Source organism: Taudactylus pleione, unplaced genomic scaffold, assembly GCF_031769625.1.
Source record: "Taudactylus pleione unplaced genomic scaffold, aTauple2 ptg000267l, whole genome shotgun sequence".
In the NCBI taxonomy this organism is placed as follows: domain Eukaryota; kingdom Metazoa; phylum Chordata; class Amphibia; order Anura; family Myobatrachidae; genus Taudactylus; species Taudactylus pleione.
The window spans coordinates 1,778,851-1,794,296 of NW_028284669.1; positions in this window are offsets into that span (position 1 = coordinate 1,778,851).

Consider the following 15,446-nt stretch of genomic DNA (forward strand, 5'->3'; position numbering starts at 1 on the left):
GGTCAATGACGCTGCTGTATTAATTATGCACACCCATAAAACGCCCGTTTTGACCTTTAAGCACGCCTGCGTTCTGATCTCCACTCCCAGTTTTCAAGCACCTTCCCCTGTTACCACCCACATACGCCTCTTCCTGTCAATCAAAATAGCAGGCATTCGCTATTTAGCGAACAGACGATTTTCGTCAGCACTGCGTATTACGATCCGTATGCATGCGCAGTTGGGCAAACATCGCTCGGAACGAGCGGACTGCCGCTTACGAGCGGCTCTGAATCAGGCCCATAGGCCCCAGTACAGGGTACAAGCGATTGCTGCCTGGAAAAGTGACATAGGCCCCAGTACATGGTACAAGTGATTGCTGCCTGGAATAGTGACGTGTGCCCCAGTACAGGGTACAAGTGATTGCTGACTGGAATAGTGACATAGGCCCCAGTACAGGGTACAAGTGATTGCTGCCTGGAATAGTGACGTAGGCCCCAGTACAGGGTACAAGTGATTGATGCCTGGAATAGTGACGTAGGCCCCAGTACATGGTACAAGTGATTCCTGCCTGGAATAGTGACGTAGGCCCCAGTACAGGGTACAAGTGATTGCTGCCTGGAATAGTGACTTAGGCCCCAGTACATGGTACAAGTGATTGCTGCCTGGAATAGTGACGTAGGCCCCAGTACAGGGTACAAGTGATTGCTGCCTGGAATAGTGACGTAGGCCCCAGTACATGGTACAAGTGAATGCTGCCTGGAATAGTGATGTAGGCCCCAGTACACGGTACAAGTGATTGCTGCCTGGAATAGTGATGTAGGCCCCAGTACATGGTACAAGTGATTGCTGCCTGGAATAGTGATGTAGGAAAAAGTACAGGGTACAAGCGATTGCTGCCTGGAATAGTGACGTAGGCCCCAGTACATGGTTCAAGCGATTGCTGGCTGGAATAGTGACGTAGGCCCCAGTTCAGGGTACAATGATTGCTGCCTGGAATAGTGACGTAGGCCCCAGTACATGGTACAAGCGATTGCTGGCTGGAATAGTGACGTAGGCCCCAATACAGGCTACAAGTGATTGCTGCCTGGAATAGTGATGTATGCCCCAGTAAAGTGTACAAGCGATTGCTGCCTGGAATAGTGACGTAGGCCCCAGTACAGGGTACAAGCGATTGCTGCCTGGAATAGTGACGTAGGCCCCAGTACATGGTACAAGTGATTGTTGCCTGGAATAGTGACGTAGACCCCAGTACAGGGTACAAGCGATTGCTGCCTGGAATAGTGACATAGGCCCCAGTACAGGGTACAAGCGATTGCTGCCTGGAAAAGTGACATAGGCCCCAGTACAGGGTACAAGTGATTGCTGCCTGGAATAGTGACGTAGGCCCCAGTACAGGGTACAAGTGATTGATGCCTGGAATAGTGACGTAGGCCCCAGTACATGGTACAAGTGATTGCTGCCTGGAATAGTGACGTAGGCCCCAGTACATGGTACAAGCGATTGCTGGATGGAATAGTGACGTAGGCCCCAATACAGGCTACAAGTGATTGCTGCCTGGAATAGTGATGTAGGCCCCAGTACATGGTACAAGTGATTGCTGCCTGGAGTTCTGACATAGGCCCCAGTACAGGGTACAAGCGATTGCTGCCTGGAATAGTGACGTAGGCAGCAGTACAGGGTACAAGCGATTGCTGCCTGGAATAGTTATGTAGGCCCCAGTACAGGGTACAAGTGATTGCTGCCTGGAATAGTGACATAGGCCCCAGTACAGGGTACAAGCGATTGCTGCCTGGAATAGTGACGTAGGCCCCAGTACATGGTACAAGTGATTGTTGCCTGGAATAGTGACGTAGACCCCAGTACAGGGTACAAGCGATTGCTGCCTGGAATAGTGACATAGGCCCCAGTACAGGGTACAAGCGATTGCTGCCTGGAAAAGTGACATAGGCCCCAGTACAGGGTACAAGTGATTGCTGCCTGGAATAGTGACGTAGGCCCCAGTACAGGGTACAAGTGATTGATGCCTGGAATAGTGACGTAGGCCCCAGTACATGGTACAAGTGATTGCTGCCTGGAATAGTGACGTAGGCCCCAGTACAGGGTACAAGTGATTGCTGCCTGGAATAGTGACGTAGGCCCCATTACATGGTACAAGTGATTGCTGCCTGGAATAGTGACGTAGGCCCCAGTACAAGATACAAGTGATTGCTGCCTGGAATAGTGACGTAGGCCCCAGTACATGGTACAAGTGATTGGTGCCTGGAATAGTGACGTAGGCCCCAGTACAGGGTACAAGTGATTGCTGCCTGGAATTGTGATGTAGGCCCCAGTACATGGTACAAGTGATTGCTGCCTGGAAAAGTGATGTAGGCAACAGTACAGGGTACAAGCGATTGGTGCCTGGAATAGTGATGTAGGCCCCAGTACAGGGTACAAGCGATTGCTGCCTGGAATAGTGACGTAGGCCCCAGTACATGGTTCAAGCGATTGCTGGCTGGAATAGTGACGTAGGCCCCAGTACAGGGTACAAGTGATTGCTGCCTGGAATAGTGACGTAGGCCCCAGTACATGGTACAAGCGATTGCTCGATGGAATAGTGACGTAGGCCCCAATACAGGCTACAAGTGATTGCTGCCTGGAATAGTGATGTAGGCCCCAGTACATGGTACAAGTGATTGCTGCCTGGAATTCTGACATAGGCCCCAGTACAGGGTACAAGCGATTGCTGCCTGGAATAGTGACGTAGGCAGCAGTACAGGGTACAAGCGATTGCTGCCTGGAATAGTTATGTAGGCCCCAGTACAGGGTACAAGTGATTGCTGCCTGGAATAGTGACATAGGCCCCAGTACAGGGTACAAGCGATTGCTGCCTGGATTAGTGACATAGGCCATAGTACAGGGTACAAGCGATTGCTGCCTGGAATAGTGACATAGGCCCCAGTACATGGTACAAGCGATTGCTGCCTGGAATAGTGACGTAGGCCCCAGTACAGGGTACAAGCGATTGCTGCCTGGGATAGGGCCTGATTCAGAGCCGCTCGAAAGCGGCCACTTGTTCGCTCCGAGCGATGTTCGCACATCTGCGCATGCGTATGGGTTGTAATGCGCATGCGCCAACCAGTCAGTGCGGTCGGAAATCGTGTGCTCGCAAAATAGCGAATGCCTGCTAATTTGAGTGACAGGATGGGGCGTTTGTGGGTGGTAACAGGGGAAGGTGCTTGAAAATGGGGAGTGGAGATCCGAACGCAGGTGTGCCAAACGGTCAAAATGGGCGTTTTAAGAGTGTGCATAATTAACAAAGCAGCGTCATCGACCACGTCACTTGGTTGTCTTATAGCCTGAACCGCTCGCATGATTGCGGTAGGAAAATGCTACCACAAGAATATGGTATATGACATAGGCCCCAGTACAGGGACAAGCGATTGCTGCCTGGAATAGTGACGTAGGCCCCAGTACAGGGTACAAGCGATTGCTGCCTGAAATAGTGACATAGAGCCGGGCGCAATTAGCGCTCGCTCGTCCAAAAAATAGGGGTGGCCATTCAAATGAGCCATTAGCTCTTTGCGGTCTGCTCACGCCTCTAGGTCTGAACGAGCGAACAAAACTTGCGGCCGTTTTTTGGATAAATGCGCCCCCTGGCCGCTCGCATCCTATGTCATGTCCGCTAATTATTAGATTAATCGAGTACATCGACCAGGGTATGAACTGCTCGCTATTCTTGTGGTTAGTTTTTGCTACCACAAATCTTGCGAGCAGTTCTGGCTATAAAATAACCCAGTGACGTGGTCAATGACGCTGCTGTATTAATTATGCACACCCATAAAACGCCCGTTTTGACCTTTAAGCACGCCTGCGTTCTGATCTCCACTCCCAGTTTTCAAGCACCTTCCCCTGTTACCACCCACATACGCCTCTTCCTGTCAATCAAAATAGCAGGCATTCGCTATTTAGCGAACAGACGATTTTCGTCAGCACTGCGTATTACGATCCGTACGCATGCGCAGTTGGGCAAACATCGCTCGGAACGAGCGGACTGCCGCTTACGAGCGTCTCTGAATCAGGCCCATAGGCCCCAGTACAGGGTACAAGCGATTGCTGCCTGGAATAGTGACATAGGCCCCAGTACATGGTACAAGTGATTGCTGCCTGGAATAGTGACGTGTGCCCCAGTACAGGGTACAAGTGATTGCTGCCTGGAATAGTGACATAGGCCCCAGTACAGGGTACAAGTGATTGCTGCCTGGAATAGTGACGTAGGCCCCAGTACAGGGTACAAGTGATTGATGCCTGGAATAGTGACGTAGGCCCCAGTACATGGTACAAGTGATTGCTGCCTGGAATAGTGACGTAGGCCCCAGTACAGGGTACAAGTGATTGCTGCCTGGAATAGTGACGTAGGCCCCAGTACATGGTACAAGTGATTGCTGCCTGGAATAGTGACGTAGGCCCCAGTACAGGGTACAAGTGATTGCTGCCTGGAATAGTGACGTAGGCCCCAGTACATGGTACAAGTGATTGCTGCCTGGAATAGTGACGTAGGCCCCAGTACAGGGTACAAGTGATTGCTGCCTGGAATAGTGACGTAGGCCCCAGTACATGGTACAAGTGAATGCTGCCTGGAATAGTGATGTAGGCCCCAGTACACGGTACAAGTGATTGCTGCCTGGAATAGTGATGTAGGCCCCAGTACATGGTACAAGTGATTGCTGCCTGGAATAGTGATGTAGGCAAAAGTACAGGGTACAAGCGATTGCTGCCTGGAATAGTGACGTAGGCCCCAGTACATGGTTCAAGCGATTGCTGGCTGGAATAGTGACGTAGGCCCCAGTAAAGGGTACAATGATTGCTGCCTGGAATAGTGACGTAGGCCCCAGTACATGGTACAAGCGATTGCTGGCTGGAATAGTGACGTAGGCCCCAATACAGGCTACAAGTGATTGCTGCCTGGAATAGTGATGTATGCCCCAGTAAAGTGTACAAGCGATTGCTGCCTGGAATAGTGACGTAGGCCCCAGTACAGGGTACAAACGATTGCTGCCTGGAATAGTGACGTAGGCCCCAGTACATGGTACAAGTGATTGTTGCCTGGAATAGTGACGTAGACCCCAGTACAGGGTACAAGCGATTGCTGCCTGGAATAGTGACATAGGCCCCAGTACAGGGTACAAGCGATTGCTGCCTGGAAAAGTGACATAGGCCCCAGTACAGGGTACAAGTGATTGCTGCCTGGAATAGTGACGTAGGCCCCAGTACAGGGTACAAGTGATTGATGCCTGGAATAGTGACGTAGGCCCCAGTACATGGTACAAGTGATTGCTGCCTGGAATAGTGACGTAGGCCCCAGTACAGGGTACAAGTGATTGCTGCCTGGAATAGTGACGTAGGCCCCATTACATGGTACAAGTGATTGCTGCCTGGAATAGTGACGTAGGCCCCAGTACAGGATACAAGTGATTGCTGCCTGGAATAGTGACGTAGGCCCCAGTACATGGTACAAGTGATTGGTGCCTGGAATAGTGACGTAGGCCCCAGTACAGGGTACAAGTGATTGCTGCCTGGAATTGTGATGTAGGCCCCAGTACATGGTAGAAGTGATTGCTGCCTGGAAAAGTGATGTAGGCAACAGTACAGGGTACAAGCGATTGGTGCCTGGAATAGTGATGTAGGCCCCAGTACAGGGTACAAGCGATTGCTGCCTGGAATAGTGACGTAGGCCCCAGTACATGGTTCAAGCGATTGCTGGCTGGAATAGTGACGTAGGCCCCAGTACAGGGTACAAGTGATTGCTGCCTGGAATAGTGACGTAGGCCCCAGTACATGGTACAAGCGATTGCTGGATGGAATAGTGACGTAGGCCCCAATACAGGCTACAAGTGATTGCTGCCTGGAATAGTGATGTAGGCCCCAGTACATGGTACAAGTGATTGCTGCCTGGAATTCTGACATAGGCCCCAGTACAGGGTACAAGCGATTGCTGCCTGGAATAGTGACGTAGGCAGCAGTACAGGGTACAAGCGATTGCTGCCTGGAATAGTTATGTAGGCCCCAGTACAGGGTACAAGTGATTGCTGCCTGGAATAGTGACATAGGCCCCAGTACAGGGTACAAGCGATTGCTGCCTGGATTAGTGACATAGGCCATAGTACAGGGTACAAGCGATTGCTGCCTGGAATAGTGACATAGGCCCCAGTACATCGTACAAGCGATTGCTGCCTGGAATAGTGACGTAGGCCCCAGTACAGGGTACAAGCGATTGCTGCCTGGGATAGGGCCTGATTCAGAGCCGCTCGAAAGCGGCCACTTGTTCGCTCCGAGCGATGTTCGCACATCTGCGCATGCGTATGGGTAGTAATGCGCATGCGCCAACCAGTCAGTGCGGTCGGAAATCGTGTGCTCGCAAAATAGCGAATGCCTGCTAATTTGAGTGACAGGATGGGGCGTTTGTGGGTGGTAACAGGGGAAGGTGCTTGAAAATGGGGAGTGGAGATCCGAACACAGGTGTGCCAAACGGTCAAAATGGGCGTTTTAAGAGTGTGCATAATTAACAAAGCAGCGTCATCGACCACGTCACTTGGTTGTCTTATAGCCTGAACCGCTCGCATGATTGCGGTAGGAAAATGCTACCACAAGAATATGGTATATGACATAGGCCCCAGTACAGGGACAAGCGATTGCTGCCTGGAATAGTGACGTAGGCCCCAGTACAGGGTACAAGCGATTGCTGCCTGAAATAGTGACATAGAGCCGGGCGCAATTAGCGCTCGCTCGTCCAAAAAATAGGGGTGGCCATTCAAATGAGCCATTAGCTCTTTGCGGTCTGCTCACGCCTCTAGGTCTGAATGAGCGAACAAAACTTGTGGCCGTTTTTTGGATAAATGCGCCCCCTGGCCGCTCGCATCCTATGTCATGTCCGCTAATTATTAGATTAATCGAGTACATCGACCAGGGTATGAACTGCTCGCTATTCTTGTGGTTAGTTTTTGCTACCACAAATCTTGCGAGCAGTTCTGGCTATAAAATAACCCAGTGACGTGGTCAATGACGCTTCTGTATTAATTATGCACACCCATAAAACGCCCGTTTTGACCTTTAAGCACGCCTGCGTTCTGATCTCCACTCCCAGTTTTCAAGCACCTTCCCCTGTTACCACCCACATACGCCTCTTCCTGTCAATCAAAATAGCAGGCATTCGCTATTTAGCGAACAGACGATTTTCGTCAGCACTGCGTATTACGATCCGTACGCATGCGCAGTTGGGCAAACATCGCTCGGAACGAGCGGACTGCCGCTTACGAGCGGCTCTGAATCAGGCCCATAGGCCCCAGTACAGGGTACAAGCGATTGCTGCCTGGAATAGTGACATAGGCCCCAGTACATGGTACAAGTGATTGCTGCCTGGAATAGTGACGTGTGCCCCAGTACAGGGTACAAGTGATTGCTGCCTGGAATAGTGACATAGGCCCCAGTACAGGGTACAAGTGATTGCTGCCTGGAATAGTGACGTAGGCCCCAGTACAGGGTACAAGTGATTGATGCCTGGAATAGTGACGTAGGCCCCAGTACATGGTACAAGTGATTGCTGCCTGGAATAGTGACGTAGGCCCCAGTACAGGGTACAAGTGATTGCTGCCTGGAATAGTGACGTAGGCCCCAGTACATGGTACAAGTGATTGCTGCCTGGAATAGTGACATAGGCCCCAGTACAGTGTACAAGTGATTGCTGCCTGGAATAGTGATGTAGGCAAAAGTACAGGGTACAAGCGATTGCTGCCTGGAATAGTGACGTAGGCCCCAGTACATGGTTCAAGCGATTGCTGGCTGGAATAGTGACGTAGGCCCCAGTACAGGGTACAAGTGATTGCTGCCTGGAATAGTGACGTAGGCCCCAGTACATGGTACAAGCGATTGCTGGCTGGAATAGTGACGTAGGCCCCAATACAGGCTACAAGTGATTGCTGCCTGGAATAGTGATGTAGGCCCCAGTAAAGTGTACAAGCGATTGCTGCCTGGAATAGTGACGTAGGCCCCAGTACAGGGTACAAGCGCTTGCTGCCTGGAATAGTGACGTAGGCCCCAGTACATGGTACAAGTGATTGTTGCCTGGAATAGTGACGCAGACCCCAGTACAGGGTACAAGCGATTGCTTCCTGGAATAGTGACATAGGCCCCAGTACAGGGTACAAGCGATTGCTGCCTGGAAAAGTGACATAGGCCCCAGTACAGGGTACAAGTGATTGCTGCCTGGAATAGTGACGTAGGCCCCAGTACAGGGTACAAGTGATTGATGCCTGGAATAGTGACGTAGGCCCCAGTACATGGTACAAGTGATTGCTGCCTGGAATAGTGACGTAGGCCCCAGTACAGGGTACAAGTGATTGCTGCCTGGAATAGTGACGTAGGCCCATTACATGGTACAAGTGATTGCTGCCTGGAATAGTGACGTAGGCCCCAGTACAGGATACAAGTGATTGCTGCCTGGAATAGTGACGTAGGCCCCAGTACATGGTACAAGTGATTGGTGCCTGGAATAGTGACGTAGGCCCCAGTACATGGTACAAGTGATTGCTGCCTGGAAAAGTGATGTAGGCCCCAGTACAGTGTACAAGCGATTGCTGCCTGGAATAGTGACGTAGGCCCCAGTACAGGGTACAAGCGATTGCTGCCTGGAATAGTGACGTAGGCCCCAGTACATGGTACAAGTGATTGTTGCCTGGAATAGTGACGTAGGCCCCAGTACAGGGTACAAGCGATTGCTGCCTGGAATAGTGACATAGGCCCCAGTACAGGGTACAAGTGATTGATGCCTGGAATAGTGACTTAGGCCCCTGTACATGGTACAAGTGATTGCTGCCTGGAATAGTGACGTAGGCCCCAGTACAGGGTACAAGTGATTGCTGCCTGGAATAGAGACGTAGGCCCCAGTACAGGGTACAAGTGATTGCTGCCTGGAAAAGTGACGTAGGCCCCAGTACAGGGTACAAGCGATTGCTGCCTGGAATAGTGACATAGGCCCCAGTACAGGGTACAAGCGATTGATGCCTGGAATACTGACATAGGCCCCCGTACAGGGTACAAGCGATTGCTGCCTGGAATAGTGATGTAGGCCCCAGTACATGGTACAAGTGATTGCTGCCTGGAATACTGACGTAAGCCCCAGTACAGGGTACAAGCGATTGCTGCCTGGAATAGTGACGTAGGCCGCAGTACAGGGTACAAGCGATTGCTGCCTGGAATAGTGATGTAGGCCCCAGTACAGGGTACAAGTGATTGCTGCCTGGAAAAGTGACGTAGGCCCCAGTACATGGTAGAAGTGATTGCTGCCTGGAATAGTGACGTAGGCCCCAGTACATGGTACAAGCGATTGCTGCCTGGAATACTGACATAGGCCCCAGTACAGGGTACAAGCGATTGCTGCCTGGAATAGTGATGTAGGCCCCAGTACATGGTACAAGTGATTGCTGCCTGGAATTCTGACGTAGGCCCCAGTACAGGGTACAAGCGATTGCTGCCTGGAATAGTGACGTAGGCAGCAGTACAGGGTACAAGCGATTGCTGCCTGGAATAGTTATGTAGGCCCCAGTACAGGGTACAAGTGATTGCTGCCTGGAATAGTGACGTAGGCCCCAGTACATGGTACAAGTGATTGCTGCCTGGAATAGTGACGTAGGCCCCAGTACAGGGTACAAGTGATTGCTGCCTGGAATAGTGACATAGGCCCCAGTACAGGGTACAAGCGATTGCTGCCTGGATTAGTGACATAGGCCATAGTACAGGGTACAAGCGATTGCTGCCTGGAATAGTGACATAGGCCCCAGTACATGGTACAAGCGATTGCTGCCTGGAATAGTGACGTAGGCCCCAGTACAGGGTACAAGCGATTGCTGCCTGGGATAGGGCCTGATTCAGAGCCGCTCGAAAGCGGCCACTTGTTCGCTCCGAGCGATGTTCGCACATCTGCGCATGCGTATGGGTAGTAATGCGCATGCGCCAACCAGTCAGTGCGGTCGGAAATCGTGTGCTCGCAAAATAGCGAATGCCTGCTAATTTGAGTGACAGGATGGGGCGTTTGTGGGTGGTAACAGGGGAAGGTGCTTGAAAATGGGGAGTGGAGATCCGAACGCAGGTGTGCCAAACGGTCAAAATGGGCGTTTTAAGAGTGTGCATAATTAACAAAGCAGCGTCATCGACCACGTCACTTGGTTGTCTTATAGCCTGAACCGCTCGCATGATTGCGGTAGGAAAATGCTACCACAAGAATATGGTATATGACATAGGCCCCAGTACAGGGACAAGCGATTGCTGCCTGGAATAGTGACGTAGGCCCCAGTACAGGGTACAAGCGATTGCTGCCTGAAATAGTGACATAGAGCCGGGCGCAATTAGCGCTCGCTCGTCCAAAAAATAGGGGTGGCCATTCAAATGAGCCATTAGCTCTTTGCGGTCTGCTCACGCCTCTAGGTCTGAACGAGCGAACAAAACTTGCGGCCGTTTTTTGGATAAATGCGCCCCCTGGCCGCTCGCATCCTATGTCATGTCCGCTAATTATTAGATTAATCGAGTACATCGACCAGGGTATGAACTGCTCGCTATTCTTGTGGTTAGTTTTTGCTACCACAAATCTTGCGAGCAGTTCTGGCTATAAAATAACCCAGTGACGTGGTCAATGACGCTGCTGTATTAATTATGCACACCCATAAAACGCCTGTTTTGACCTTTAAGCACGCCTGCGTTCTGATCTCCACTCCCAGTTTTCAAGCACCTTCCCCTGTTACCACCCACATACGCCTCTTCCTGTCAATCAAAATAGCAGGCATTCGCTATTTAGCGAACAGACGATTTTCGTCAGCACTGCGTATTACGATCCGTACGCATGCGCAGTTGGGCAAACATCGCTCGGAACGAGCGGACTGCCGCTTACGAGCGGCTCTGAATCAGGCCCATAGGCCCCAGTACAGGGTACAAGCGATTGCTGCCTGGAATAGTGACATAGGCCCCAGTACATGGTACAAGTGATTGCTGCCTGGAATAGTGACGTGTGCCCCAGTACAGGGTACAAGTGATTGCTGCCTGGAATAGTGACATAGGCCCCAGTACAGGGTACAAGTGATTGCTGCCTGGAATAGTGACGTAGGCCCCAGTACAGGGTACAAGTGATTTATGCCTGGAATAGTGACGTAGGCCCCAGTACATGGTACAAGTGATTGCTGCCTGGAATAGTGACGTAGGCCCCAGTACAGGGTACAAGTGATTGCTGCCTGGAATAGTGACGTAGGCCCCAGTACATGGTACAAGTGATTGCTGCCTGGAATAGTGACATAGGCCCCAGTACAGGGTACAAGTGATTGCTGCCTGGAATAGTGACGTAGGCCCCAGTACATGGTACAAGTGATTGCTGCCTGGAATAATGATGTAGGCCCCAGTACAGGGTACAAGTGATTGCTGCCTGGAATAGTGATGTAGGCCCCAGTACATGGTACAAGTGATTGCTGCCTGGAATAGTGATGTAGGCAAAAGTACAGGGTACAAGCGATTGCTGCCTGGAATAGTGACGTAGGCCCCAGTACATGGTTCAAGCGATTGCTGGCTGGAATAGTGACGTAGGCCCCAGTACAGGGTACAAGTGATTGCTGCCTGGAATAGTGACGTAGGCCCCAGTACATGGTACAAGCGATTGCTGGCTGGAATAGTGACGTAGGCCCCAATACAGGCTACAAGTGATTGCTGCCTGGAATAGTGATGTAGGCCCCAGTAAAGTGTACAAGCGATTGCTGCCTGGAATAGTGACGTAGGCCCCAGTACAGGGTACAAGCGCTTGCTGCCTGGAATAGTGACGTAGGCCCCAGTACATGGTACAAGTGATTGTTGCCTGGAATAGTGACGTAGACCCCAGTACAGGGTACAAGCGATTGCTGCCTGGAATAGTGACATAGGCCCCAGTACAGGGTACAAGCGATTGCTGCCTGGAAAAGTGACATAGGCCCCAGTACAGGGTACAAGTGATTGCTGCCTGGAATAGTGACGTAGGCCCCAGTACAGGGTACAAGTGATTGATGCCTGGAATAGTGACGTAGGCCCCAGTACATGGTACAAGTGATTGCTGCCTGGAATAGTGACGTAGGCCCCAGTACAGGGTACAAGTGATTGCTGCCTGGAATAGTGACGTAGGCCCATTACATGGTACAAGTGATTGCTGCCTGGAATAGTGACGTAGGCCCCAATACAGGATACAAGTGATTGCTGCCTGGAATAGTGACGTAGGCCCCAGTACATGGTACAAGTGATTGGTGCCTGGAATAGTGACGTAGGCCCCAGTACATGGTACAAGTGATTGCTGCCTGGAAAAGTGATGTAGGCCCCAGTACAGTGTACAAGCGATTGCTGCCTGGAATAGTGACGTAGGCCCCAGTACAGGGTACAAGCGATTGCTACCTGGAATAGTGACGTAGGCCCCAGTACATGGTACAAGTGATTGTTGCCTGGAATAGTGACGTAGGCCCCAGTACAGGGTACAAGCGATTGCTGCCTGGAATAGTGACATAGGCCCCAGTACAGGGTACAAGTGATTGATGCCTGGAATAGTGACTTAGGCCCCTGTAAATGCTACAAGTGATTGCTGCCTGGAATAGTGACGTAGGCCCCAGTACAGGGTACAAGTGATTGCTGCCTGGAATAGAGACGTAGGCCCCAGTACAGGGTACAAGTGATTGCTGCCTGGAACAGTGACGTAGGCCCCAGTACAGGGTACAAGCGATTGCTGCCTGGAATAGTGACATAGGCCCCAGTACAGGGTACAAGCGATTGATGCCTGGAATACTGACATAAGCCCCAGTACAGGGTACAAGCGATTGCTGCCTGGAATAGTGATGTAGGCCCCAGTACATGGTACAAGTGATTGCTGCCTGGAATACTGACGTAGGCCCCAGTACAGGGTACAAGCGATTGCTGCCTGGAATAGTGACGTAGGCCGCAGTACAGGGTACAAGCGATTGCTGCCTGGAATAGTGATGTAGGCCCCAGTACAGGGTACAAGTGATTGCTGCCTGGAATAGTGACGTAGGCCCCAGTACATGGTAGAAGTGATTGCTGCCTGGAATAGTGACGTAGGCCCCAGTACATGGTACAAGCGATTGCTGCCTGGAATACTGACATAGGCCCCAGTACAGGGTACAAGCGATTGCTGCCTGGAATAGTGATGTAGGCCCCAGTACATGGTACAAGTGATTGCTGCCTGGAATTCTGACGTAGGCCCCAGTACAGGGTACAAGCGATTGCTGCCTGGAATAGTGACGTAGGCAGCAGTACAGGGTACAAGCGATTGCTGCCTGGAATAGTTATGTAGGCCCCAGTACAGGGTACAAGTGATTGCTGCCTGGAATAGTGACGTAGGCCCCAGTACATGGTACAAGTGATTGCTGCCTGGAATAGTGACGTAGGCCCCAGTACAGGGTACAAGTGATTGCTGCCTGGAATAGTGACATAGGCCCCAGTACAGGGTACAAGCGATTGCTGCCTGGATTAGTGACATAGGCCATAGTACAGGGTACAAGCGATTGCTGCCTGGAATAGTGACATAGGCCCCAGTACATGGTACAAGCGATTGCTGCCTGGAATAGTGATGTAGGCCCCAGTACAGGGTACAAGCGATTGCTGCCTGGGATAGGGCCTGATTCAGAGCCGCTCGAAAGCGGCCACTTGTTCGCTCCGAGCGATGTTCGCACGTCTGTGCATGCGTATGGGTTGTAATGCGCATGCGCCAACCAGTCAGTGCGGTCGGAAATCGTGTGCTCGCAAAATAGCGAATGCCTGCTAATTTGAGTGACAGGATGGGGCGTTTGTGGGTGGTAACAGGGGAAGTTGCTTGAAAATGGGGAGTGGAGATCCGATCGCAGGTGTGCCAAACGGTCAAAATGGGCGTTTTAAGAGTGTGCATAATTAACAAAGCAGCGTCATCGACCACGTCACTTGGTTGTCTTATAGCCTGAACTGCTCGCATGATTGCGGTAGGAAAATGCTACCACAAGAATATGGTATATGACGTAGGCCCCAGTACAGGGACAAGCGATTGCTGCCTGGAATAGTGACGTAGGCCCCAGTACAGGGTACAAGCGATTGCTGCCTGAAATATTGACATAGAGCCAGGCGCAATTAGCGCTCGCTCGTCCAAAAAATAGGGGTGGCCATTCAAATGAGCCATTAGCTCTTTGCGGTCTGCTCACGCCTCTAGGTCTGAACGAGCGAACAAAACTTGCGGCCGTTTTTTGGATAAATGCGCCCCCTGGCCGCTCGCATCCTATGTCATGTCTGCTAATTATTAGATTAATCGAGTACATCGACCAAGGTATGAACTGCTCGCTATTCTTGTGGTTAGTTTTTGCTACCACAATCTTGCGAGCAGTTCTGGCTATAAAATAACCCAGTGACGTGGTCAATGACGCTGCTGTATTAATTATGCACACCCATAAAACGCCCGTTTTGACCTTTAAGCACGCCTGCGTTCTGATCTCCACTCCCAGTTTTCAAGCACCTTCCCCTGTTACCACCCACATACGCCTCTTCCTGTCAATCAAAATAGCAGGCATTCGCTATTTAGCGAACAGACGATTTTCGTCCGCACTGCGTATTACGATCCGTACGCATGCGCAGTTGGGCAAACATCGCTCGGAACGAGCGGACTGCCGCTTACGAGCGGCTCTGAATCAGGCCCATAGGCCCCAGTACAGGGTACAAGCGATTGCTGCCTGGAATAGTGACATAGGCCCCAGTACATGGTACAAGTGATTGCTGCCTGGAATAGTGACGTTTGCCCCAGTACAGGGTACAAGTGATTGCTGCCTGGAATAGTGACATAGGCCCCAGTACAGGGTACAAGTGATTGCTGCCTGGAATAGTGACGTAGGCCCCAGTACAGGGTACAAGTGATTGATGCCTGGAATAGTGACGTAGGCCCCAGTACATGGTACAAGTGATTGCTGCCTGGAATAGTGACGTAGGCCCCAGTACAGGGTACAAGTGATTGCTGCCTGGAATAGTGACGTAGGCCCCAGTACATGGTACAAGTGATTGCTGCCTGGAATAGTGACGTAGGCCCCAGTACAGGGTACAAGTGATTGCTGCCTGGAATAGTGACGTAGGCCCCAGTACATGGTACAAGTGATTGCTGCCTGGAATAGTGATGTAGGCCCCAGTACAGGGTACAAGTGATTGCTGCCTGGAATAGTGATGTAGGCCCCAGTACATGGTACAAGTGATTGCTGCCTGGAATAGTGATGTAGGCAAAAGTACAGGGTACAAGCGATTGCTGCCTGGAATAGTGACGTAGGCCCCAGTACATGGTTCAAGCGATTGCTGGCTGGAATAGTGACGTAGGCCCCAGTACAGGGTACAAGTTATTGCTGCCTGGAATAGTGACGTAGGCCCCAGTACATGGTACAAGCGATTGCTGGCTGGAATAGTGACGTAGGCCC